Here is a 17,974-nt window from a genome sequence, read left to right on the forward strand (position 1 = left end):
TGCTCAGACAGGACGGGGTTAAAGGAGCCGCTGATTCGGGAGCTCCGGCTCACTCAGGCCGGGGGTTGGGGATGGGGGAAGGAGGGGCACTGCGTGCAGGGCGGGCCTGCGGCGGCAGAGACGGCTTGACGCTGCGGCAGAGGCCGGCGTGACGCTGCACCAGCCTGAGACTCGCCGTGCGTACTCCCGGGGAAGTTGTCCCTGGATCCCGGGAACCTGGCAGTGGCGGCCTGCACAGGCTCCGCGGAAGAGGGGCGCGGAGAGTGACCTGTGCTCGCACACAGCCCCCCTGGTGGCGGCAGCAGCAGCCCCAGCGTCTCCCGCCCGTCTCTGGGGTCCGCGGTTTCAGCCGCGGCTCGCGCCCGTCTCTGGGGCTTGCGCTTCCCGCCACGGCTCGCGCCCGTCTCGGGGGCTCGCGCCCTCAGCCGCGGCTCGCGCCCGTCTCTGGGGTTCGCGATTTTAGCCGCAGCTCCCGCCCGTCCCTGGGGTCCGCGCTTTTAGCCGCGGCTCGCGCCCGTCTCTGGAGTTCCTTTAAGCAGCGTTCTTAAACCCCTCTCCTTGCGCACCAGGAAACAAAGAGGGAAGAAAAAGTCTCTTGCCTCTTCGGCCGGTGCAGGCTTTTCCCCGAACTTCCTCCCGGCTAGTCGTGGCGCACCAACCCCTTCAGGCTATGTTCAAGCCGCCAACCCCAGTCCTCTCCCTGCGCTCCGTCCAAAACCGAAACCCGAGCCTCAGCTCGCAGCCCCGCCCGCCCCGGCGGGCGAGCAGACAAGCCTCTCGGGTTGGTGAGTGCCCCGCCCGCCCCGGCGGGCGAGCAGACAAGCCTCTCGGGTTGGTGAGTGCCGGTCGGCACCGATCGTCTGTGCAGGAATCTCCCCGCTTTGCCCTCCACACCCGTCGCTGTGCACCACTCCGCGGTCCCGAAGCTCCCCCCTCCGCCTCCCGCAGTCTCCGCCCGCGGAGGGGCTTCCTAGTGTGTGGACACTTTTCCTCCTTCACAGCTCCCTCCCACTGGTGCAGGTGCCGTCCTTATTCTTTTGTCTCTGTTTTTTCTTTTTTCTTTTGCCCTACCCAGGTACGTGGGGAGTTTCTTGCCTTTTGGGAGGTCTGAGGTCTTCTGCCAGCCTTCAGTAGGTGTTCTGTAGGAGTTGTTCCACGTGTAGATGTATTTCTGGTGTATCCGTGAGGAGGAAGGCGATCTCCACGTCTTACTCTTCCGCCATCTTCCCCCTAACCTCCATCTATGGAATTTAAGGGAAAAAAAATGTCATGAAGAACCTGGGGGTAAGACAGGAATAAAGACGCAGACCTACTGGAGAACGGACTTGAGGATATGGGGAGGGGGAACGGTGAGTTTTGACAGGGTGAGAGAGAGTCATGGACATATACACACTAACAAATGTAGTAAGGTAGATAGCTAGGGGGAAGCAGCCACAAGGCACAGGGATATTAGCTCGGTGCTTTGTGACAGCCTGGAGGGGTGGGATGGGGAGAGTGGGAGGGAGGGAGACGCAAGAGGGAAGACATATGGGAACATATGTATATGTATAGCTGATTTACTTTGTTATAAAGCAGAAACTAACACACCATTGTAAAGCAATTATACCCCAATAAAGATGTTTAAAAAAATTAAAAAAAAAGAGATTACTACAATTAATTTCACAATAAAATTCACAACCTAGAAGAAATGAATAAATTCCTAAAAATGTACAGTCTGCCAAGACTGAATCAGGAGAAACAGAAACTATGAACAGACTGATTATCAGTAATGAAATTGAATCAGTATATATAAAAAAAAAATACTCCCAACAAACAAAAGCTTAGGACTAGAAGATTTCACAGATGAATTCTACCAAACACTTAGAGAAAAGTTAACACCTATCCTTCTCAAACTATTCCAAAAAATTGCAGAGGAGAAACACTTCCAAACTCATTCTACAAGGCCAGCATCACCCTGATACCAAAACCAAACAAGGACACCACAGAAAAGAAAATTATAGGTCAATATTACTGATGAACATAGATGTAAAAATCCTCAACAAAATATTAGCAAACTGAATTCAACAATACATTAAAAGAATCATAGATTATGGTCAAGTAAAATTTATCCCAGGGATGCAATGATGGTTCAAAATCAGCAAAGCAATCAATGTGTACACCACATGAACAAATTGAAGAATAAAACTCATATTATCATTTCAATAGATGCAGAAAAAGCTTTTGACAAAATTCAACATTCATCTCTGATAAAACCTCTCAAGAAAGTGGGTATAGAGGGAACATACATCTACATAATAAAGGCCGTAAATGACAAACTCATACCCAACATCATAGTTAATGGTGAAAAGCTGAAAGTATTTCCTCTAAGATCAGGAACAGGACAAAGATTCCATTCTCACCACTTTTATTCAACATGATGCTGGAAGTTTTAGTCACAATAATCAGACAAGAAAAAGCACAAAAAGAAATCAAAATTGGAAAGGAAGAAGTAAAACTCTCCCTGTTTGCTGATGACATGATACTATTCGTAGAAATCCTAAAGATGATGCCAAAAAAACCAAAAAACACTATTAGAACTCATCCATGAATTTAGTAAAGCCACAGGATACAAAATTAATATACAGGAATGTGCTAAATTTCTATACACTAATAATGAACTGTGAGAAAGAGAAACTAAGAAAACAATTCCATTTACAAGTCCATCAAAGGGAATAAAATATCTAGGAATAATTCTAACCTAGGAGGTTAAAAACTTGTACTCTGAAAACAATAAAACATGGCTGAAAGAAATTGAAGATGACACAAACAAATGGAAAGATATACCATGTTCATGGAATGGAAGAATTAATATTGTTAAAATGACTATACTGTCCAAGGCAATCCACAGATTCAATTAAATCCTTATCAAAATACCAATGGCAATTTTTCACAGAACTAGAACAAATGATTTAAAATTTTTTATGGCAACACAAAAGACCCTGAATGGCCAAATCAATCTTGAGGAAGAAGAACAAAGCTGGAGGTATCACATTCCCTGATTTCAAGATAGACAACAAAACTACAGTAATCAAAACAGTTTGGTACTGGCACAAAAGTAGACACAAAGATCATGCCATGGCTGCTGAGCCTGCGCATCCGGAGCCTGTGCTCTGCAATGGGAGAGGCCACAATAGTGAGAGGCCCGCAAAAAAAAAAAAAAAAAAAAAAAATAGACAGAGGACTTGAATAGACATTTTTCCAAAGACACACAGGTCGCCAACAGGCCATGAAAGGACATTCAACATCACTAATCATCTAGGAAATGCATATCAAAACCACAATGAGATACAACCTCTTACCTGTCAGAGTGGCTGTCATCCAAAAGACAACAAAGAACAAGTGCTGCTAGGATGTGGAGAAAAGGAAACCTTCGTGTGAATGTAAATTGGTACAACCATATGGAAAGAAGAATGGAGGTTTTCAAAAAAATTAAAAGTAGAACTGCCATATGATTCAGCAAGTTCACTTTTGGGTATTTACTCAAAGAAAACAGAAACACTAATTTGAAAGATATATGCACCCCAATGTTCACAGCATTATTTACAATAGCCAAGATGTGAAAACAACCTAAATGGCCATCAATAGATACATGGGTAAAAAAGATGTGGTGTGGGCTTCCCTGGTGGCGCAGTGGTTGAGAGTCTGCCTGCCGACGCAGGGGACACGGGTCCGTGGCCCTGTCCGGGAATATCCCACATGCTGAGGAGTGGCTAGGCCTGTGAGCCATGGCCGCTGAGCCTGCGTGTCCGGAGCCTGTGCTCCGCAATGGGAGAAGCCACAACAGTGAGAGGCCTGAGTACCACACACACACAAAAAAAGATGTGGTGTGTGTGTGTGTGTATATATATCATATACATACAATGGAATATCACTGAACCATAAAAATGTAAATTCTGCCATTCGTGACATGATTGGACCTAGAGAGAATTATATGAACGAGTAAGAGAAAGACAAATACCTTATGATCTTACTCATACGTGGAATCTAAAAATCAAAACAAACAAAAAAAAATATTAAAACAGACTAATAGATACAGAGGACAAAGGAATGGTTGTCAGAGAGGAGAAGACAGGGATGTGGGTGAAACAGGTGAAGGGAATTAAGAGGTACAAACCTCCAGATATAAAATAAATAAGCCAGAGGATGTAAAATATGGCATGAGGAATATGGTCAATAACATTGTAATAATTTTGTAGGGGGACAGATGGCTACCTGAATTATTGTGGTGATCATTTCATAATGTATGAAAATGTTTTTTAATTAATTTATCAATTAATTATTTATTTTAATACAGCAGGTTCTTATTAGTTATATATTTTATACATATTAGTGTGTATATGTAAATCCCAATCTCCCAATTCATCCCCCTCCCTGCTTTACCCCCTTGGTGTCCATACATTTATTCTCTACATCTGTGTCTCTATCTCTGCCTTGCAAACTGGTTCATCTGTACCAGTTTTCTAGATTCCACATATATACATTAATACATTATATTTCATTTTCTCTATCTGACTTACTTCATTCTATATGACAGTCTCTATGTCCATCCACATCTGTACAAATGACCCAATTTCGTTCCTTTTTATGGCTGAGTAATATTCCATTGTATATATGTACCACAATTTTTTTTCCCTTGGTGCACAACATAGAGATTCTCAAATTTTTATATGACCATATACCCTCCCTCTTGCGTCTTCTTCCCCCCTTCCCTTTCCCACCCCTCTAGGTGGTCACAAAGCACTGAGCTGATCTCCCTGTGCTATGCAGCTGCTTTCCACTTGCTATCTATTTTACATTTGGTAGTATATATATGTCAATGCCACTCTCTCACTTCGTCTCAGCTTACCCTTCCCCTTCCCCATGTCTGCAAGTCCATTCTCTATGTCTGCGTCTTTATTCCTGTCCTGCCCCTATGTACAACAACTTCTTTATCCATTCATCTATTGGTGGGCATTTAGGTTGCTTCCGTGACCTGGCTATTGTAAATAGTGCTGCAATGATCATTGGGGTGCATCTGTCTTTCTGTATCAATTTACATTCCCACCAACAGTGTAAGAGGGTTCCCTTTTCTCCACACCCTCTCCAGCATTTGTTGTTTCTAGATTTTCTGATGATGGCCACTCTGACCAGTGTGAGGTGATACCTCATTGTACTTTTGATTTGCATTTCTCTAACAATTAGTGATGTTGAGCAGCTTTTCATGTGCCTCTTGGCCATCTGTATGACTTCCTTGGAGAAATGTCAATTTAGGGCTCCTGCCCATTTTTTGATTGGGTTGTTTGTTTATTTAATGTTGAGCTGCATGACCTGTTTATATATTTTGGAGATTAATCCTTTGTTGATTCATTTGCAAATATTTTCTCCCATTTTGAGGGCCGTCTTTTCGTCTTGTTTATAGTTTCCTTTGCTGTGCAAAAGTGTTTAAGTTTCATTGGGTCCCATTTAGTTATTCTTGTTTTTATTTCCTCCATGAGGTGGGTCAAAAAGATCTTGCTGTGCTTTATGTCAAAGCGTGTTCTTCCTATGTTTTGCTCTAAGAGTTTTATGGTGTCTGGTCTTACATTTAGGTCTTTAATCCATTTTGAGTTTATTTTTGTGTATGGTGTTAGGTAGTGTTCTAATTTCATTCTTTTACATGTAGCTGTCCAGTTTTCCCAGCACCACTCATTGAAGAGACTGTCTTTTCTCCATTGTATATCCTTGCCTCCTTTGTCATAGATTAGTTGATGATAGGTGGGTAGGTTTATATCTGGGTTTTCAATTGTGTTCCATTGACCTATATTTCTGTGTTTGTGCCCATACCATATTGTCTTGATTACTGTAGCTTTGTAGTATAGTCTGAAGTCTGGGAGTCTGATTCCTCTAGCTCCATTTTTCTCCACTCAAACCTGTTTTAGCTATTAGGGGCGTTTTGTGTCTCCCTACAAGTTTTAAGACTTTTTGTTCTAGTTCTGTTAAAAAATGCCATTGATAATATAGGGATTGCATTGAATCTGTAGATTGCTTTGGGTAATATCGTCATTTTCACAATTTTTTTTGAATTTTTGAAATTTATTTTATTTTTTATACAGCAGTTTCTTATTAGTAAACAATTTTATACACATCAGTGTATACATGTCAATCCCAATTGCCCAATTCATCATACCCCCCCACCCCACCCCCGTTTTCCCCTCTTGGTGTCCATATATTTGTTCTCTACATCTGCATCTCAATTTCTGCCCTGCAAACCAGTTCATCCATAGCATTTCTCTAGGATCCACATATATGCATCAATATATGATACTTGTTTTTCTCTTTCTGACTTACTTCACTCTGTATGAGTCTCTATATCCATCCATGTCTCTACAAATGACCCAATGTCTTTCCTTTTTATGGCTGAGTAATATTCCATTTTACATATACACCATATCTTCTTTATCCATTTGTCTGTTGATGGACATTTAGGTTGTTTCCATTACCTGGCTATTGTAAATAGGGCTGCAATGAACATTAGGGTGCATGTGTCTTCTTGAATTATGGTTTTCTCTAGGTATATGCCCAGTAGTGGGATTGCTGGATGATATGATAATTCTATTTTTAGTTTTTAAGGAACCTCCATATTGTTCTCCATAGTGGGTGTATCAATTTACATTCCCACCAATAGTGTAAGAGGGTTCCCTTTTCTCCACACCCTGTACAGCGTTTGTTGTTTCTAGATTTTCTGATGAAACCCATTCTAACTTGTGTGAGGTGATACGTCATGGTAGTTTTGATTTGCATTCCTCTAATAATTAGTGATGTTGAGCAGCTTTACATGTGCTTCTTGGCCATCTGTATGTCTTCTTTGGAGAAATGTCTATTTAGATCTTCTGCTTATTTTTGGATTGGGTTGTTTCTTTTTTTAATATTGAGCTGCATGACCTGTTTATATATTTTGGAGATTAATCCTTTGTCCATTGATTTGTTTGCAAATACTTTCTACCATTCTGAGGGTTGTCTTTTTGTCCTGTTTGTAGTTTCCTTTGCTTTGCAAAAGCTTTTAAGTTTTATTAGGTCCCATTTGCTTATTTTTGTTTTTGTTTCCATTACTCTAGGAGGTGGATAGGAAAAGATCTTGCTGTGATTTATGTCAAAGAGTGTTTTTCTTATGTTTTCCTCCAAGAGTTTTATAGTATTTGGTCTTACGTTTAGGTCTCTAATCTATTTTGAGTTTATTTTTGTGTATAGTGTTAGGTAATGTTCTAATTTCATTCTTTTACGTGTAGCTGTCCAGTTTTCCCAACACCACTTATTAAAGTGATTATCCTTTCTCCATTGTATATCTTTGCCTCCTTTGTCATAAATTAGTTCACCATAGGTGATTGGGTTTATCTCTGGGCTTTTTATCTTTTTCCAGTGATCTATATTTCTGTTCTTGTGCCAGTACAATATTGTCTTGATTATTGTCACTTGGTAGTCTAGTCTGCAGTCAGGGAGTGTGATTCCTCCAGCTCTGCTTTTTTCCCTCAAGACCACTTTTGCTATTTGGGGTAATTTTTGTCTCCATACAAATTTTAAGATTTTTTGTTCTAGTTCTGTAAAAAATGCCATTGGTAATTTGACAGGGATTACATTGAATCTGTAGATTGCTTTGGGTAATATAGTTTTTTTCACAATATTGATTTTTCCACTCCAAGAACATGGTATATCTCTCCATCTGTTTGTACCATCTTTAATTTCTTTCATCAGTGTCTTATAGTTTTCTGAGTACAGGTCTTTTACCTGCTTTGGTAGGTTTATTCCTAGGTATTTTATTTTTTGCTGCAATGGTGAATGGGATTGTTTCCTTAATTTCTCTCTGTGATCAGTTGTTATTAGTGTATAGGAATCCAGGAGATTTATGTGCATTAATTTTATACCCTGCAACTGTACCAAATTCATTGATTAGCTGTAGTAATTTTCTGCTGGCATCTTTAGGATTATCTGTGTATAGTATCATGTCATCTGCAAACAGTGACAGTTTTACTTCTTTTCCTATTTGTATTCCTTTTATTTCTTTTCCTTCTCTGATTACTATATCCAAGACTTCCAAAGATATTAATAATAGTGGCAAGAGTGGACATCCTTGTCTTGTTCCTGATCTTAGAGGAAATGCTTTCAGGTTTTCACCACTGAGAATGATGTTTGCTGTGGGTTTGTCATATATGGCCTCTATTATGTTGAGGTAGGTTCCCTCTATGGCCACTTTGTGGAGAATTTTTAACATAAATGGGTGTTGAATTTTGTCAAAGTTTTTCTGCATCTATTGAGATGATCATATGGTTTTTATTCCTCAATTTGTTAATATGGTGTATCACATTGATTGATTTGTGTATATTGAAGAATCCTTGCATCCCTGGGATAAATCCCACTTGATCATGGTGTATGATCCTTTTAATGTGTTGTTGGATTCTGTTTGTTAGCATTTTGTTGAGGATCTTTGCATCTATATTCATCAGTGATATTAGTCTGTAATTTTCTTTTTTTCTAGGATCTTTGTCTGGGTTTGGTATCAGGGTGATGGTGGCCTCATAGAACGAGTTTAGGAGTGTTTCTACCTCTGCAATTTTTTGGAAGAGTTTGCAAAGGATGGGTGTTAGCTCTTCTCAAATGTTTGATAGAATTCACATGTGAAGCCATCTGGTCTTGGACTTTTGTTTGTTGGAAGATTTTCTTTCTTTCTTTCTTTCTTTCTTTCTTTCTTTCTTTCTTTCTTTCTTTCTTTCTTTCTTCTAGTATAACTGTAACATTGCCTCAAAATACATAAATCAAAAATTCACAGAAATAAAAGGAGAACTGAACAAATCTACACTCACTGAGGGAAAATTTTTAAACTACCTGTTAGTAATTCATAGAACTAGATAAAATATTAGTAATGATGTGGAAGATTTGGTAAGGTTTGGGAAGATTAACAAAGCTGGTCTAATGACATATATTACACATGGCAGCCAGTAAGTGGAGAACACACATTCTTTTTATTATTATTATTGAAATGTAGTTGATGTAAAATATTATGTTAGTTTCAGGTGCAATACATAGTGATTTAATATTTTCATACAGGAGATTGGTTCAAGATGGCAGAGTCGAAGGACATGTGCTCACTCCCTCTTGTGAGAGCACCGGCATCACAACTAACTGCTGAACAATCATCGACAGGAAGACACTGAAACTCACCAGAAAAGATACTCCACATACAAAGACAAAGTAGAAGCCACAATGAGATGGTAGGAGGGACACAATCACAATAAAGTCAAATCCCATACCCACTGGGTGGGTGACTCAGAAACTGGAGAAAAACCTTACAACAGAAGTCCAGCCACTGGAGTGAAGGTTCTGAGCTCCACCTCAGGCTTCCCAACCTGGGGGTCCGGCAACGGGAGGAGGACTTCCCAGAGAATCAGACTTTGAAGGCTAGTGGGATTTGATTGCAGGATTTCCACAGGACTGGGGAAAACAGAGACTCCATTCTTGGAAGGCACACACAAAGTAGTGTGTGCATCAGGACTGAGGGAGAAGGAGCAGTGACCCCATAGGAGACTGTACCAGACCGACCTGTTAGTGTTGGAGGGTCTCCTGTAGAGGCAGGGGTTGGCTGTGGCTCACCTTGGGGACAAGGACACTGGCAGCAGAAGTTCTGGGAAGTACTCCTTGGAATGAGCCCTCCCAGAGTCTGCCATGAGCCCCATCAAAGAGCTTTCCGCCTCCAGTGCTGGGTTGCCTCTGGCCAAGGAGGGAACTCAGCCCCACCCATCAGCAGACAAGCAGATTAAAATTTTACTGAGCTCTACCCACCACCCGTCTGTACCATCAGGAAGCTTGCACAAGCCTCTTAGATAGTCTCATCCACCAGAGGGTAGACAGCAGAAGCAAGAAGAACTACAATCCTGCAGCCTGTGGAATAAAAACCACATTCATAGCAAGACAGACAAAATGCAAAGGCAGAAGGTTATGTACCAGATGAAGGAACACGTTAAAACCCCATAAAAACAACTAAATGAAGTAGAGATAGGCAACCTTCCAGAAAAAGTATTCAGAATAATGATAGTAAAGGTGATCCAGGACATCAGAAAAAGAATGGAGGCAAAGATCAAGAAGATGCAAGAAATGTTTAACAAACACCTAGAAGAATTAAAGAACGAACAAACAGAGATGAACAATACAGTAACTGAAATGAAAAATACACTAGAAGGAATAAATAGCAGAATAACTGAGGCAGAAGAATGTATAAGGAACTAAAGAAGAACAAACAAAGAAACCCAAAGTTAGCAGAAGGAAAGAAATCATAAAGATCAGAGCAGAAATAAATGAAATAGAAACAAAGAAAACAATAGCACAGATTAATAAAACTAAAAGCTTGTTCTTTGAGAAGATAAACAAAATTGATAAACCTTTATCCAGACTCATCAAGAAAAAGAGGGAGAGGATTCAAATCAATAAAATCAGAAATGAAAAGGAGACATTACAACAGACACTGAAGAAATACAAAGCATCATAAGAGACTACTACAAGAAACTCTATAGCAATAAAATGGACAACCTGGAAGAAATGGACAAATTCTTAGAAAAGTATAACCTTACTAGACTGAACCAGAAAGAAATAGAAAATATGAACAGACCAATCACAAGTAATGAAATTGAACCATGATTAAAAATCTTTCAACAGGACTTCACTGGTGGCACAGTGGTTAAGAATCCACCTGCCAATGCAGGGGGCATGTGTTCAAGCCCTGGTCCAGGAAGAGTCCACATGCTGTGGAGAAACTAAGTCTGTGTGCCACAACTATAGAGCCTGTGCCCTAGAGCCCACGAGCCACAATTACTGAAGCTCATGCGTGTAGAGCTCATGCTCCACAACAAGAGAAGCTAACACAATGAGAAGCCCGCGCACTGCAATGAAGAGTAGTCCCCACTCACCGCAACTAGAGAAAGCCTACACACAACAATGAAGACCCAACACAGTCAAAAATAAATAGGTTCTTCTGTTTCATCACTCTAAATATATCATGCCACTCCCTTCAGGCTTGTAGAGTTTCTGCTGAGAAATCAATTGTTACCTTATGGGAGTTCCTGTGTATATTATTTGTCATTTTTCCCTTGTTCCTTTCAATAATTTTTCTTTCTCTTTAATGTTTGTCAGTTTGATTACTATGTTTCTTGGTTTGTGTCTCTTTGGGTTTATCCCTCCTTGGACTCTGCATTTCCTGGACATGGGTGGCTATTTCCTTTCCCATGTTAAGGAAGTTTTCGACTATAATCTCTTCAAATATTTTCTCAGGTCCTTTCTCTCTCTCTTCTCTTTCTGGGACCCCTATAATGTGAATGTTCTTGCATTTAATGTTGTCCCAGAGGTCTCTTAGGCTATCTTCATTTCTTTTCATTTTTTTTTTTCTTTATTCTGTTTCGTGGCAGTGAATTCCACCATTCTGTCTTCCAGGTCACTTATCCATTCTTCTGCCTCAGTATTCTGCTATTGATTCCTTCTAGTGTATTTTTCATTTCAGTTATTGTATTGTTCCTCTCTGTCAGTTCTTTAACTCTTCTATGTGTTCGTTCTTTAATTCTTCTTGGTCTTTGTTAAACATTTCTTGCATCTTTGCCTCCATTCTTTTTCTGATGTCTTGGATCACCTTCACTATCATTATTCTGAATTCTTTTTCTGGAAGGTTGCCTATCTCTACTTCATTTAGTTATTTTTCTGGGGTTTTATCTTGTTCCTTCATCTGGTACATAGTCCTCTGCCTTTTCATTTTGTCTATCTTTCTGTGAATGTGTTTTTTTTTTTTCCCACAGGCTGCAGGATTGTAGTTCTTCTTGCTTCTGCTCTCTGCCCTCTGGTAGATGAGGCTCTCTAAGAGGCTTGTGCAAGCTTCTTGATGGGAGGGACTGGTGGTGGGTAGAGCTGGATGTTGTTCTGATGGGCAGAGTTCAGTAAAACTTTAATCTGCTTGTCTGCTGATGGGTGGGGCTGAGCTCCCTCCCTGTTGGTTGTTTGGCCTGAGGCGACACAGCACTGGAGGCTACAAGCTCTTTGGTGGGGCTAATGGTGGACTCCAGGAGGGCTCAGGCCAAGGAGTACTTCCCAGAACTTCTGCTGCCAGTGTCCTTGTCCCCACAGTGAGCCACAGCCAACCCCTGCCTCTACAGGAAACCCTCCAACACTAGCAGGTTGGTCCGGTACAGTATCCCCTGGGGTCACTGCTCCTTCCCTTTCAGTTCTGATGCACACACTACTTCGTGTGTGCCCTCCAAGAATGGAGTCTCTGTTTCCCCCAGTCCTGTGGAAATCCTGCAATCAAATCCCACTAGCCTTCAAAGTCTGATTCTCTGGGAAGTCCTCCTCCCATTGCTGGAACCCCAGGTTGGGAAGCCTGAGGTGGAGCTCAGAACCTTCACTCCAGTGGCTGGACTTCTGTCGTAAAGTTGTTCTCCAGTTTCTGAGTCACCCACCCAGTGGGTATGGGATTTGACTTTATTGTGATTGTGTCCCTCCTACCATCTCATTGTGGCTTCTCCTTTGTCTTTGTATGTGGAGTATCTTTTCTGGTGAGTTTCAGTGTCTTCCTGTCGATGATTGTTCAGCAGTTAGTTGTGATGCCGGTGCTCTCACAAGAGGGAGTGAGCACATGTCCTTCGACTCTGCCATCTTGAACCAATCTCCTGTATGAAAATATTAAATCACTATGTATTGCACCTGAAACTAACATAATATTTTACATCAACTACATTTCAATAATATAATAAAAAGAATGTGTTCTCCACTTACTGGCTGCCATGTGTAATATATGTCATTAGACCAACTTTGTTAGTCTTCCCAAACCTTACCAAATCTTCCCCACCATTATTAGTATTTTACCTAGTTCTATCAATTACTAAGAAATATTTTAAAATTTCCCTCAGTGAGTGTAGATTTGTTCAGTTCTCCTTTTATTTCTGTCAATTTTTGCTTTATGTATTTTGAGGTTATGTTGCGGTTATACTAAAACTACAGATTTTATATCTTTCTTGTAAATGTAACTGCTCAAAACTCTGAAGTACCATTCTTTATCTTTAATAATAGTTAATATATCCTTTATTTGATATTAACATAGAATTTGCATATGCATTATTTTTCCATCTCTTAATTTTCAAGTTCTTGTTGTCCTTATATTTAAGGTAAGTCTTCTTGAAGCAGCATAGAGTTTGGGTTTTATTTTAATTCAGTTAGAAAATCTTTATGTTTTAAATGGAATAGGTGTATATTCTATTGGAAATTAAAATGATTATGTATAATTTTGTTTTAATGTACCATCATATTATTGCTTTGTATGTGTCTGGCTTGTTCTGTGCTTCTTTGTCTCTCTATTGCTTTCTTGTGAATTATTTTTCAAATATTTCCCCTCCCACTCATTGGCTTATTGGTTATACATCCTTTTATTATTTATTTAAGGATAACCCTAGAGATTATAACATACATTCTTGACTTACTAAAATCTAAGATAAATAAATACTCTCATTTTTCCTGGACAATACAAGGCCCTTAGAACCATTCAGCTACATTACTCCTCACCTACCACTGCTCACCAACTTGTATTTCATTGTTGGTATGTGTTTTAATTCTCTCTATATCCAACTATTTTTACATTAAGCTATAAAAAATATTTATTTATAGAGTGCAAATTTGTTGGGATGATCCCACATATTAACTCTTTCTGTTAATTTTCATTGTTGTTTTGCATCTCTGAGCTTCCCTCTGGGTTCATTTGCCTTCTGCATGAAGAAGACCCTTTAGTGTTTCGTTTGGTGAGGGACAAAAGCTTCACTTTTATTGCCAGAAGATTATTTCAATCATCATTCTTTGAGAACATTTTTTCCTGTGTAGAGAATTCTAGGTTGACAGCTCTTTCAGCACTTTGAATTTATTGTTTATTCCACTCTTTTCTGGATTCTGTTGTTTCTGTTGAGAAAGCAACCACCATTCTTATTGTTATTTCTTTATATGTAATATGTTGTTTTTTAAAAAAGTCTGTCTAATTTCATTGTCCTTGGTATTTAGGTGTTTTATTATAATGTGCTTTGGAGTGGTTTTCTTTGTATTTATCCTTCTCGGGATTCGTAAAGTCTTGAATTTATGGGTTCATATCTTTCATTGTTTTTAAAATGAAGGTGGCTAAGCTAGGAGCAACAACAACCCAAATCATCTGAATTCAGAGAGAAAAATGATTTGAAGCTACCTGATAGAGCTTCTCTGTTTCCAATTCATCCTTACTCCTGTGTATTATCCTTTAGAGTCCCAACCCCAAACCTGGGGCTTTTAAGGGCCCATCTTCCTTAGTGGATCTGATTTCCAATACTGTATTTCTAAACCCTTGAGCCTGTTGAAAGTTCTGCTCAGCATCTGTGCTTTTGGAATCAGCAGAATGCCTCTGAGGAAAACTGGCTGCAAATTGATTCACTTCTAGGCATTTCTCTCTCAGTTCCTGACCATGCAATTTTCCTCCTTGCTTTGGTATATCTCTTATGCATTCAAACAAATATTTTTTCCAGCTTTTCTAGTTTTATGCAGATGGATTGATCAGTACTACCTACTTGATTATTGTAGGAAGGGAAACATTCTTAAAGTTTTAAATATAGCATTTTACTATTTTTTCTTTTTTTCCCCCCTAAAACCTGAGAAGAGGAACTATCTTATTCATCTTGAGATGCCCAGCATTCAGCACAGAACTTGCAATGTAACACAGGATTTTAAAGATTTGTTGAATAAGTGAATAAACACAGTTTCTGCTTGGGATTTGTGGCAATTAATTTTTTTCTTTTTTACCCATTACCAGAAATTGAGAAAAGAGTGTCACTCATAACAGTAGTATACAAAGAGCAGGGCAGTGGGGGCTGTACACCCTAGATGTAGTCAGTTTGTTAGAATTTAGACCAATATATTTTTTTCCTCAAGGAGGAGGAGTATTTTGTCCTGACATTGTTTAGAGTTGCTGATGCATAGTGATAGTAAAAAATAGGTGATTTTAGTTAGCTATTTTATTATTTAAAAATTTCTATATAAAAGGTGACCTTATTGTCTGCATCTAGGAGGAGTTGGTTTGGATGGCTTCCAAGGTATCCTCTAAACCCAAGATTCAATATGGGTTTGCTGAGCAGACACCAGGTGTATCTGATTATGATTTGTGCCTGGAAAGAATAGTGTGGTAAGTAAGTACAGGAGGTAGCTGAACTCCATCCACAAAGGCCTTTTCTGTCACTGGGCCCAAGTGTAGAGCCTGGTCACTGCAATGATTTCTTCATTTTAAAAAAGATCATTTATTTATTCAAAACCAGTGCCTATTGGAACAAACTCCTTTTTAAAAAATAGAAAAAGGAATACTGTTACAATGATGCCTTCTTGGGCAAATATACAAAATGGTGGGACTGTAACCACCAGGTCAGCTGTGTTCACATCATTCAGTACATAAAGTACAGCTGGGTACTGATGAGAGATCGTTTGTTTCTGAGATCAAGCTGAGGAGAAACATAAATGCCTCATCTTACAGAATGAAAAAAACATATAACATTTACTTCTGAAAATATTGAGCATTTGCTTATATGAAAGGGTTTAAGAATTTTAATGATGTCCCTAAATTTAGCCCTTTAAAAACACCAATTTATTTAGGGATCTTTAAGTTAATAATATAGATATGTCCAGCACAACTTTATCCTATTTACATAAGCATTAAAAATTCAAGGTCTCTTTTGTAACAGAATTAGTAGTTTAGTAGTTGAACATAACAAAAGAAAATGCAAAATAGCCTATTAAATCTCATCTTTCTTTTCATAAAATTGCCAAAAGAAGCATAAGTGATAAGTAACCTTTTTTAGAACTCTAAGTACAAGACTGATAATGGGTCAAAAATAAGAAAATTTTTTTACAATTTCAGGAAACTTCTGTAGTGTACCTATCTAGTCACTGTAAAACACAGTATCTTTATAATTCAGCCAATGGCAGGAAGTCTCTCAAATATGAAATGTAGGCTATGAACTGGGGTTGACTTCAGGACTATTAAAAAGCTTCCACGAATTTAAATCAATAACATAAAAATAATAAACTGCTATTTGGTTACTGACATGTAAAAAGAAAAGCAAAGATGTTAAATCACAGTGAATGGAAAAATGCTGAACATGGATTAATTTATCCAATCTACCTTAGGCCAAATGGACATTATGATAATTTCTCCTTCAAAAGGCTTATAATAACCTGCACCAGTTCATTGAGAATAAGTACAGTAAACCAAAGAATCAAACATTCATCCACAATATATGGGGCTGTTTATAAGGCTCTGAGTTTGAATAACCCCTAGCAAAGTATCTTTCATTACAGAAGATAACTGCTCTACTGAGAGTGAAGGTAGCTTTTTACATTCCTTAAATGTTGAAGCTAACGAAATGATTTTTGGACAGAGAAACTCATATAAGTGGTATACATATGAAAAAAAAAAGGCAGATTCTGGGATAGAATTCCTGAGACAGATGGCTCTGGGTCTGATCTTATCAAGAAATTCTTATAGTCTTTTTAGTTTTTCCACCTGTACTTTATCTCAATAAAAGTTTCTAAAAACAAACAAAACTCAGAATGAATCAAAGTCACTTGAGGATAGCTGTAGGCTGGCGGGAAATGAGCTTCTGTCAGTTCCAGATTCAGCAAGGCACTTTTAACAAACCAGTAACTGCAGTAAGAAAACACAGTTTTCAAGGGGTAAGATCAAACAAAAATATTATCAGACCCATCTCACCAAGAACCCAATCAGAAATGAGGCAAACAACAGCACAAACACAGTCCAAATGGGAAAAGTGGTGCCCAGAGCTACACAGACGCAAAGCTTTCCCACAGCCCTTTCATTTACTTAGTGCGCTTTGACTTTTTAAAGACGTTAGATTTATTCTGTTCCACCAGACTTTGGAAGTCCATGAAGCATCTCTTTACAAAGTGCTTTAGAGATAGTAGGGACATTTTCAGTGTGCCTTGCTTCTATCATTTCCAGGTACTCAAAATGTGGCATTTATAGAGCATGGATAGAACCCAGAATGTTCCACTTCCTCTCCAGTTGTTTGATAAGCTGTGATTCAATTATCAGTTATACTAGTGGCCAGTGGCAGTGCAGTGGAGGTCAACAGTATTGATATTTGACAGTGTGTATCAATGATTTGATTTGGGAGTGATCAAAGTTGTGTGGTTTGGGAGGACAGAAGGCTGCATAGAACCTATTCACACATATGCAAGTTTTCAACCGGAAGGTCCATCAGAAGGTCTACTGGATCCACAGTAAACAGAAGTATTCTAATGTAGTGAATCACTATTTTAAATCAATGCTTGAGAACCAAAAAGGCACTAGGTTAATGCTAGCAGCACAGAAACCTAAAATATGGTCTCAAATTGTGGCTGCTTCCCTTTTTTCCCCCTTGGGAAATAATTCCTGGAATGTTTATGGAGAAAAAAAATGGATGTTAGTAGTCACCCTCCTCATAATTTCTGACATGGATATCTATCAGATAGATAGTCTTGAATTAAAGTGCTTTTGTTTTGCTTTCTTTTCCTCTTGGGAAATAATTCCGGGGTTGTTTGTTGGTGGGAGAAGATGGAAGTTGGTAGTCTATTTAGCACAGGCACAAAGTATAAAAGAGAGGAAGAATACTTATAGAGGGGTAGACAAAGCACTCAATGAGAAAGTTCTGCAGAAGTAAATTTTCTCTTAGGAGACATGAACTCATTTTTATGACACTTTCTGAACAGGGGCTGTTTGCCTGGCTGCCACTGAAGGTTAACTTTGCTTCCTGGAAACAGGGGCCTGGTTGCTGCTGACTGGACCACCCTGAGGAGGTGGCCTGCTTGGCCAGTTAGGGTTCTGCTGCTGGTGGTGCATGGCAGAAAATCCTGGACACAGTTCCTGGAGCTACCTTTTTGATGGGGCTCAGAGGGA

This window comes from Phocoena sinus, chromosome 1 (assembly GCF_008692025.1).
Source record: "Phocoena sinus isolate mPhoSin1 chromosome 1, mPhoSin1.pri, whole genome shotgun sequence".
NCBI lineage: Eukaryota > Metazoa > Chordata > Mammalia > Artiodactyla > Phocoenidae > Phocoena > Phocoena sinus.